This window comes from Poeciliopsis prolifica, unplaced genomic scaffold (genome assembly GCF_027474105.1).
Source record: "Poeciliopsis prolifica strain line A6 unplaced genomic scaffold, Auburn_PproV2 SCAFFOLD015, whole genome shotgun sequence".
Lineage (NCBI taxonomy): Eukaryota > Metazoa > Chordata > Actinopteri > Cyprinodontiformes > Poeciliidae > Poeciliopsis > Poeciliopsis prolifica.
The window spans coordinates 1,538,276-1,548,837 of record NW_026562390.1 but is presented as its reverse complement, the minus strand read 5'-3'; the positions used below and the strand labels follow the sequence as shown (position 1 = coordinate 1,548,837).

The 10,562-nt window shown below is 40.5% G+C and overlaps 1 protein-coding gene across 4 annotated transcripts in view; it reads left to right on the top strand.

Moving 5' to 3' along the window:
• The first annotated feature begins 678 nt into the window (after positions 1 to 678).
• LOC129366689 (glutamine synthetase-like) overlaps positions 679 to 10,562 on the top strand; it is a 30,267-nt gene continuing 20,383 nt past the window's right edge. For 2 of the 4 annotated variants that reach the window (XM_055040672.1, XM_055040671.1), the window contains exons 1-3: positions 679 to 929; positions 1,012 to 1,164; positions 3,888 to 3,987. The gene's annotated coding sequence lies outside the window, so the exon portion shown is untranslated. Of the gene's footprint in view, positions 930 to 1,011; positions 1,165 to 1,436; positions 1,759 to 3,887; positions 3,988 to 10,562 lie in introns of those variants that run through there. The other 2 variants (XM_055040675.1, XM_055040673.1) reach the window with 2 other exon arrangements.

The window sequence follows — 10,562 nt, the reverse complement described above, 5'->3', positions numbered from 1 at the left end:
AACAACATTTTCAATTTGCAGCTGAAAGGTTTCTCCTTCTAGTACTCACACCGCCCCCTGACAAGATGGCAACCTGGGCAAAGAGCCACAGCAAACATAATAGAAACCACTTGCAATAGATGGCAATAAATACTCTTCTGTGCAACAATAAAGGCTAAAAATACATAAATTTTTGTTTAGTTAGTCCGTATGGACTTTAGGGTTGGTGGTAAGAGTTAATGGTTTAATTTGAAGGAACTCAACTGATGTCGTTCAAAAGTTGTGCAGCTGTTTTGTTTTGTGTTAAAATAAAAACAGTAAAATTAGAAAAATTAAGTCATAATATTATGAAAAGGAACTCATAAGAGGATAAAAACTAATTACGAGAGTAAATTTCTAAAATGAGTTTATTCTCGTATCATTTTGACTTTATTTTCATAACATTATGTCTTCATTGTCTTGTTTTCTATATTTTTCTTAGTCCCATAGTCTTTAGCTCAGAGATGCTGAATAAAAAAAATCACACTTGAGTTTTCACATTTTTATTAGTGGAGGATTTTTTAAAAACCAACAATTTTTGACTCTTTTCCACGAAATCGCAGTGAAACCTTCTTCACATAATGAATGGGGAGTCTTAAATCCTCCTGCCTGTAAACCTGCTGTCAGGATTCACTCTGCTGGACCTCGTGACGAAGTGATGACGACACGATGCCCTTAGCAACGGTCGCGTCTCCTCGGCAACATCCTCCGGTGTCCCCTCTGAGCTGCTGCAAAGCGACCCCCATCTGCTGTTTCCGAGGGAGGCAGGAGGGAAAACCGGGGTGAAAAAAATAAGAAAAAAACATGAAAATCCTCATTTAACGCCAATCTGGGGAGGATGTCTGAACATGGCGCGTTGTCAGGGGGAGAAACGTGCGAGCTGAGCGCCTGAAGTTGGAGCGCATATCAAGGTAACTTCACCTCCTCCTCCCCCTCTTCCTCTTCATCACCATCATCAGCCTCTGGTTCTGTTGGCACCTGGTGGTTTTGCAGGAGGAGCCCCAGCTCTGCTTGAATGGATCCCGCTGTGCTCATCTTTCTGCTATACGTGATGATCGCGCACGACCTGGTGTGCGGCTTGATGCAACACCGCAGACAGAGCGCCAGACCCAGAAAACCCGCAGCTGGACCTTTGTGGCGCTCAAGGTGCGTCAGTTTGATGACCTGGAGAAACACTTCATTTCTGCTTCAGAATCAATATGTTTGTGTTTGACACTGACATGAGATAAAAGATCAGTAAAATATCTGAATATTAAATTCAGATATTTTCAGAAAAATATTTAAAATATTGTAAAAATTTTTGTATATATTTTTTAATTTGAATAAAACAAAAACAAAAACAATTTTTAAGAGTTGCCGAGAAATAAAATTTCTCAAAGGACAAAACTTTCTACTTCCGCTTCCGGTTGAATGGCGAGCGCAGCAAAGGGAGGCAGCTCCGTAAATATTTTTTAAATTACCTTTAAATCATCCTGGGTCAATACATGTTGATTTTGGTTCGCATATAAAACAACTCTGAACAATATAGATTATGAAAGACAGCCGGAAGTTCACTCAAAAAACTTCACAAACCGAGTTTCGGCCGGCTAGCTTAGCGCCGGCTAGCTCCGCCCAGGCTAGCAAAACGTAACCGCCATGGCTAACGAGGCTAAGGCTAGTAAATCTCCTCGCGCCGTCCCGAACAACGACGCTACGGGGTCTACTCAAGACGAAAACATGGAGGAAGAAGTCCCTATTCCGGTAGGAACGAGCTACGGGCGTAGAGTGAAGATTTAAGGATTAACATTAAATAAAATTAGCATCAGGAAACACGCAGACATTTAATCGTTACCAGACGATAAGCGGACAATATTAAAATGCTCCGAATTATCAGAGAAAATAGAAAGACGACATAAGAGCTACACAGATCTTTATCGGGGTTCACTGTCAGGCCCAAAAAGACGAAGAAGAATTATCTGAGTTTATTTATTGACTTTTTTATTTTGATTTATAAATGGAAGTTTGTGGAGATAACTTTATCATTTGATTTTATTATCAATATATATATATATATATATATATATATATATATATATATATATATATATATATATATAGTGGATAAACAACAGAGGAAAGCCGTTGTGGTAGATGTAGCAATACCAAGTGATTGCAACATTAGGAAAAAGAAGCATGAGAAACTGGAGAAATACCAGGGCCTCAGGGAGGAACTGGAGAGGGCCTGGAAGGTGAAGACCATAGTGGTATCTGTGGTCATCGGGGCCCTCGGGCAGTCACCCCCAAACTGGAGCAATGGCTACAACAGATCCCAGGAACAACATCAGACATCTCAGTCCAGAAATGTGCAGTCCTTGGCACAGCCAAGATACTGCAGGACCCTCAGGCCTCTGGTAGAGGACCTGAGCTCAGAGGATAAGAACCACCCGCGGTGGGTGAGAAGGGAATTATATATATGTATGTATGTATGTATATATATATATATATATATATATATATATATATATATATATATATGTATGTATGTATGTATATATATATAATTTATGACTGTCATTGGTCTCCCATGTTGGTTTATTTACCTGATTTATTTGACATTCAGGAATAGGTCAGGCCTGTCCTAATAAACAAGAAATCAAATAATTGCACGATGGATTAAATAAAATAAAATGGCTCAATCATTTCTATTTGCATGAGTTGTTGTTTTTATCTTTTCTCTCTGTCCACAAAAACTGGATGGCAAAAGTCAGGACAATTTTGTTTACGGAATTCATTTTATTTTATTTGTTGTTTTGTTTATTTTAGGGAAATTTAAAATGTCTTCCAGTTCCAGTTATAAATGTCCATAAAAATATAAAGTTAATTGATATTTTAGAATGTGTTCATGCATTACTTTTCCATTACCATGATATTAATAGAAAATGGTCTCAAAATAACAATATTGTTGATAATTACAATAACCTCTGGCACAATTTATTATCTATCAAAACTTGTAATCAAGACAGGCCTAAACAAGGGGTAGAGTATATTTTTTCCATATTTTTATATGAAGGACAAAAAGACAATAAAGAGAAAATTTAAAAGACAAACGTCTGAATTATAACAAGATACAACATTTGTTGCATTGAAAAACTTATTCATTATAACGAGATACAAAACTCGTCAACAACAAACTTTCACAAAACTTTACAAAATTCAATGAGGAGTTTTTGTATCACATTGTAACAAAATACAAATTTATAAAAACAAGACATTTTCTTGTTATAATGACATACAAAACTTATGATGATTTAAAAAAACTTGTTAAAATGAAAAACTTTCTCATTTTAACGTGTTTTAAAAATAAAGAGCTACTCCGACTCCATTTTCTAACTTCTCAATCTAGAGGAAACTCAAACATCACGAGTTCTTGACATTTTACTGTTTCTTTTTTCAACTAGAACACTTTTTAGCTTTAGTATAAATCTCATTCTGACAACATATAGAGCTTAAATCTCAATTAAATGAGAAAAGTTAAAGAGTTTTGTATCATTTTTAACAAGGAACTGCTCCTGAATTTATTTTCCGTACATTTGTAACTTTGCAACTCAATGTAGCTTATATGCTAAATGTTCAGTGACTATCAGGACGTCTTCTCAGGGAGTTGCAGGATTGAAACTAGTGTAGTTTTTCCCACATCATGTAACCTAGACTCACTTCGCTCATCTTCAGGCATGCTTGTGCCGCCCCTTTTCAAATGCTGCTCTGGGCAACCGCCCATGAAGCCCTAAAAATGGTCTTTCTATGTGATCCAGTATTTTAAAATGGCTTGATGCTTCATTGTTTATGCCTCTGAACCTTTGTGTGTTCATTTTTGTGTGTTTCCTCTACAGAGTCCGGGCGGGTCAGGGGATTCTGAGGACGAACAACCGAGGAGGGAGAGACCCGAGGAAGACCGGACGAATTGTGAGGAAAGCGTAACAAAGACAAAAGGTGGGCAATAATATTATTTCTTTATAAAATAAAAGACTTGAGCTTTTGTAATGTGAAAGTAAAGCCCTGTAACTGACACTATAACAAATGGTACAATTTTGGTTCCCTATCAATCCAAGTCCACTGGACTATCAGGTTTGAAAACAAATTAAGTATAATAACTTTAGATGAGGCCCCATCACAGAGGATTTATTTAATACATTTCCCGTTAAAAGAAACAACCCAAAAACAAAACAAGAAAAAATTGAAACAAGAAAACATGATCACCAATATTCCAAGTCAAACACACACACACACAACAAAAATTTAAGAATCCAAGGATTTATATTATTGTGAGACCAGCTTGCAGTGAGAATATCGCAGTTAAGGTTTACAGAACTCAGCAGATTTTCCAAGCAAGACTCCAGCCAGTAATGGTTCAGTGAATCTGGTCTGGACTCTGTGGAGGAGAGTCATGGTTTCAGAGACGCTGTAGAAGGACAGAATACCTGCTGTGTGATCCAGGTACACTCCGACTCTGGAGGAAACTGGACCGGAGATGGAGGTCCAGATACTGTTGTGCAAAAATGTGCAGTTGTTTTGGGAACAATCTAACGCCCAAGATTTCTCAGTGTATCCAAAAATACAGTCATGTCCCAATCCTGCTCTACTGATACTCTTGTATGCGACTGCTACATGAACTGACCCACTCCACTCCACCTCCCAGTAACACCGTCCAGTCAGACTCTCTCTACTCAGAACCTGAGCATAATTAGTGAATCTGGCTGGGTGACTAGAATAAGCCTGATTTTTGTTGGTCTTTGTCACCTTCCTGTTCCTCTCTGAAAGTTCCAGCCATGTGTTTGCTGTGTTTGGATCCAGAGTGATTTCACGTGAATATCTTAAGAATCCAGCTCTGCTCTTTGGTTCTGGTTCTGACAGTAGAACATCCACCTCAGTGACTATCAGTGAGATATTTCTCCATGAGTCTGCAGTGCAGGAATCACAGGCCACATCTTCAGGTCCAGCATAACAGTGGTCAGCAGGGGCAGCTTGGAGTCCAGTCTTCTTCAGCTGCTCCACTAAAGCTGCTAGCATGGTGTTTTTCTTCAAAACAGGCCTTGGTATGAACGTCTCTCTGCACTGAGGGCAGCTGTAGCTTCCTTTCTGATCCTCTCCATCCCAGTGATCTTTAATACAGTTCATGCAGTAGCTGTGTCCACAGGGAGTCGTCACTGGATCCGTCAGTAGATCCAGACAGATGGAACAGGAGAAAGTCTCTCGGTCGATCTGATTCTGCTCCATTTCTGCTCTCAGTCACAGTGATTGTCTGAGTTTTACTCATTGGGAACAGAAACTGGTTTGACCTGATTTATGACTCATGTCAATGTACAGAGGCTGCAGCCAATCAGGTTTTACCCACAAGTATTCTTGGTTACACCTAGCTACAAGGTGAAGTATTTATTTAAAATGAGAAGGTCCACAAAGGCTGATACATGAACAGAATTATATTTTAGATATGCACAAAGCCATCGGACACGTAATTTAAACAATTATGAAATATTGGCAAAAAATAATTTGAAGGAGTAGAAATATGTCCGCTCACATTAGCCCTGTTCAGTCCACTTTAATTAAACTTTGACGCTTTGGCCTAGAAAATCTGATTTGTTTAGGGATGTTTTGTGCAATCAAAACCTGATCCACCTTCAAAGCTCGTTCTCGGTTCGGTTGAAGTAAAATCTGGTGTGGTTTGAATGCATATGTGAACACCAGTCAGACCAGAGACGTAGGGATGTGAGCGTCATCTTGTGAGGCCAGATACGCAACAGAGAAAACGACTGTCTCACGGATAGTTAAATTTTTTTTAATCTAAATTATGTAAAATAATTTAGCAATGGTTCGAACTTGCTGCGTTATTGGGTGTAATAACCGATCACATGACGGAAACGGTAAAAAGATGGAAAACAAACTTTCGTTTCACTGTTTTCCTGCCTGTAAACAATGCGAGGCTAAGCTTTCGGTGCTGAGCTATCGGCGCTAATTAAAAGGAGACGAATGGCCTGGGTATAAGCGGTGAGACGTCCTGATATTACGTTCTCCAAGATCCCAAGATATCTACTAGTTTGCTCCAGACATGGTGAGTATAAATTTGTTTTGTTGGTGTTGTGTCATAATGTTTTGCTATGATTTGTCCGGGTTACTCATGTTCAGTTAAGTTGAGTTCATTTAAGTCGGTCAACCTTGTTTAAGTCGGGTTTATAGTTTTTATGTAGCATAGTCTGAGTTTTGTCAGTGAACATCGAGGTTATTCCATTATTGTAAAGTAAATATTTTACTAGTGTTATCTGTCCTCTTCACGGCAAACCGACGTATGAAATGGATTAGCTCAATCCAGACTGGGTTCTAGTGCTGAATCTGTATCACTGCGAGGTAAACGCCACATCGGACTGACATGCACGTCAATTAAAGATGTGATGTAGCCTCTTTAATTGGCTGTATCACCAATTAAAGAAGACATCCAGGGAGGTTTGCTGTTAGCGCCTCATCTGCTTCCGGACCCGGCCAAAAGGTGTGCATGTGGATGTAATGTCTGATCTTAACAGCATTATTCACGGTTCAGGTAGATTTTCTATTTTTACAGCTGTACATGATGCCTCTAGAAAGTAGTTTCTATGTTTTTCCTTGTTTCCTTGCAAGACCATGGTGGATCAACATGTGGGGGAGCAAGTTACAGAGACGGAGGCTATAGAAGAGGAGCAAGTCAGAGAGGAAACCCCAGGAGAGGAGCTCAGCAAGGTTGCACACTCTGAAGAGGAACATGAACCATTTGTGTTGAAATATGTAAAAAAATAAAAAAGGGGTCAAATGTAATAAAGATGAGTGCGCTTCAGCTATACAGTCTAGTAGAACAATTTCACACTGATTTTGAGTTAATGGGACACTCGATTAGGAAGCTGTTGGAAGAAAACATTAATTTATTTAAATATTAATTAATGTATATGATTTAAAATTTTAATAGATAGCATGCCTCGTTTAACAGCATGAATTACCACTTTTATATATCAGTTCGTCACAAGGCAAGGAATTTATTTACAAGAGTGTTTGGTTCTGAAATTGACGGTCCCCATATGAATCTCTGAGCGCTTGAGGAGAGAACAGCTGGCCAGAATTAGCATTTATAAATCGGATCAACCTTGAGCTAAACTTTAGCCCCTTACTCCACGGAGCAGGATATCCAATATTCAACTTGAAAACAACTTCAATGGAATAAAGTTTGATTTGGTTTGAGGCCTCTAAAGAAGACGTGAGACGTAAAGGTAACACGCAGTGATGACAGTAAAGCAGCAGGTCAATAGTGGTGGAACCAAAACCAGCTCTGTCTCAACTGTTTGCTGAAAGAACATGGAAGATGGTGAGGAATGTTTTAATAGAGAGCCTCCATCCTCATGTTTCATCAGTTTGAACCTCTGGGCTGATTAAGGCCTTATTGTTCCTCTGGTCACTAAGAACATCGATTAGGCCTCATTTATTGACAGTACAATTATTATTCTTAACCAGATTAAAGCATTTATCTGTGGAATGCTAAGTGTATGTATTGCTTGGTGCACATATTGTTGATATAGTTCAGGGATTCAAGGGTTTTTATTGTCATACCACCACCGGCCACCAGAGTGCCCCAGCCCCAGGCCAGGGTGGCTCCAGGGTGGGACCTCATGTACGGAGAGAACAACCCCTGTTTCCAATGGTTGTATCATCATAAGGGATCTTTGGGCTGCACTTGGTCTGGTCCCTCACCTAGAACCGTCTGCACTGGGCAGCAGAACTCCTAGGATCACTGGGACACGCAAACCCCCCCACCACGATAAGGTGGCAGCCCATGGAGGGATGTGTGTGTGTGTGTGTGTGTGTGTGTGTGTGTGTGTGTGTGTGTGTGTGTGTGTGTGTGTGTGTGTGTGTGTGTGTGTGTGTGTGTGTGTGTGTTAAGTAAATTACTTTTGGGGGGGGTTTGCAGCGACCAACTGACCTGACCTGCATGTTTTAGGAGATGTGGGGGGAACCGGAGCGCCCGGGGAAAACCCACGCAAACACGGGGAGACCATGCAAACTCCACACAGAGGGTCTCTGTGAAGACGCAGCGCTAACCGCTGCGCCACCGTGCTGCCCACGTTTTTTCAATTGGGTGGGGAAGGGATCGAATTTGGGGGAAAAACGTAACTGCTGTAACCTTCCTGCTGTCGGAGCGTCGCATGGCGCCCCGAACGCAGACGCTACAACCTTTCTGCGTCTGATTCCAGTCCTCAGTCTCTCTTGCATGTCTTGCTCCTTCTCTAAATGTTTTCACTCTTTTAGTTTTTTTGACTTCTTCAGTCGCAGAGTGTTACATATTTTTTTCCAGATTGAAAATTTAGACTTTCTCTTCTCACCATCCTGCATGGTGTCAGTGTGTGGATGGTCCAACTCTTCCATGCCAGTTTCGCCAGGGATCTCCTCCGTGGATTCTTGGTCCGAGGAACAAGCTCCTCCAGAAGCTCCTCCTCTGAAGAATCCTCTTGACTGGAAACACGGACCAGGTCGAGTTGGATTAGTGAACTTACCTCCTTCTCTTGGGAACCATCTTTCTCTTGTCTCAGCAGGTCAGAAATGACTTGGAGAGAGCCAGACAGATGCTGTCTGGCTCTCTCCAAGTCATTTTGCAGACAAGTCACCTCCTGTTGGTACTGCTCTGTTTGTTGTATCAAAGCAGTGATGTCCGTCTCGTATCGGCAGCTGAGCTCTTTGTACAAACCATCAGCCTTCTGCAACTCATCCTGGGAGCTGCTGAGCTTCTCCTGCAGGATGTTGACCTCTTGTCTGGTCTTTTCCAGGAGGACGGCGTTCTCGGCTCTGATGGTGTCGAGCATAGCCTTGCTGTTGCAGGGCAGAAAAGTTTCTTTCCTGGAGACGTTTCTCTTTCTTCTCTCTGTTAGAAAGAGTGGTTTCCTGTTGCTTCGTCCTCTGCCGGAACGACTCAATATGCTGCTGAAAATAGATGATGTCCGTCTCATATCGGCGTTTCAGCTCCTCAAAAGAATAGAAAACCTGATCAAGCTCATTCAGGATCTGTTTCTCCCTCTTTCGCATTATTTGGATGTTTCTTGACATGTTTTCGACAATCTCTTCCTTTTCTGCTTTCAGGTTTTTGATAAGCTCCATGTTCCCCTTTTCTCTTGCCAAGTTCGCCTCTTTCTCATCTTTCACCTCCAGTCGATATGTTTCCATGTCTTGTTGAATTGCAGAAACATCGCTTTTGTATTTGACGTTCAGTTCATCGTATGAACGCTTCATCTCATTCAATCGGTCCTGCAGAAGTTTTTTGTTGTCCTGCAGGAAATTTATCTTTTGAGACATTTCTTGAAACATCTGGTTCTTTTCTGCTCTCTCATTCTCCAGGAGTCTTTGTGCTTCTCTGATTCTCTCTTCATAAACCTTCTGTGTTTGGGCCTCCAGCCTCAACAGAGCAACTTCAGCTTCGTACTTGGAGCTCAGCTCCTTGTACGAAGTCTGAGGTGCCTCCATTTCTTCCTGGAGGCCCTTACTCTTCTCTCTCTGACGCTGTATTTCAGCTGTAAATACAGAAAATGCAGACTAGAACAAATTCCCCTTTCTGTGAATAATATCAAACTACAAAGTGTCAAAACTAAATCCACCGAAATCTGACTACATTCTTTGTTATTTAGACCAAGAAGCATCAAACTCAATGGTTTTCTTCCATAATCTTAATATTTTGTTTCAGAGTAAAGGATGAAATAGAACCGCATTTATCCTCAGACGATAACCTAACACGCACACAAAATAAAGAAACTGAAAATAAAAGTATGTGAAAACCTCACTTCAGTTCTTGTCTCATAAGATGCAACGCAGTGTTCTGTGTGACACAGCCGTGAAATGCATCATTAATTAATTTCATTCTCAATAAAAAAGAAAACAGGGTTGGATCAGCAGATTAACTCCAATCAGGTTTGATTATTTTTAATGTGATCAAAGTTTGTATCATCAGACGTATACAAGGAGCTGCAGCGTAAATGTGGACCTCTGGTTCTGATGGAGAACATCGCCGATAAGGATTCAGAGGGAACGATTGATCAGAGATCATATTGATCTGCTGGGAAATGTTGATGATGGTTTATTAGTGTTTAGATTAACCCAGACTGATCATCCTGGAGCTCTGAGCAGAACCTAAAGAAAGAGCCGTGCGGTACCGGTACCGGTCCAGCTGCAGTCGTCCTTCAGTCGAGGCGTGCCCGAATGCGTCTTTATGGACAGAAAGCGTCTCTATTCTGTAAACGCACAACTTATGCACATGAAGCCACCACTTAGAATAAATAATACGCATTTCCAAACTCTAATGACTTTCTGACTCTCTGTGTCTTTAAATTCGGGCTGAAAGTTCTGCTGGTCAAACAGACATTTGGACGATTTTCTTATTTTGGGAATTTTTTCTTTAAAATATTTTATTTTAATTTTTTGTGTGGTGACTCTTTGTGCCCTGAAATCATGTTTTAAATAAAATATATGATTATTAAAATACTTATTCAGCTACAAACCAGGACCGTTGT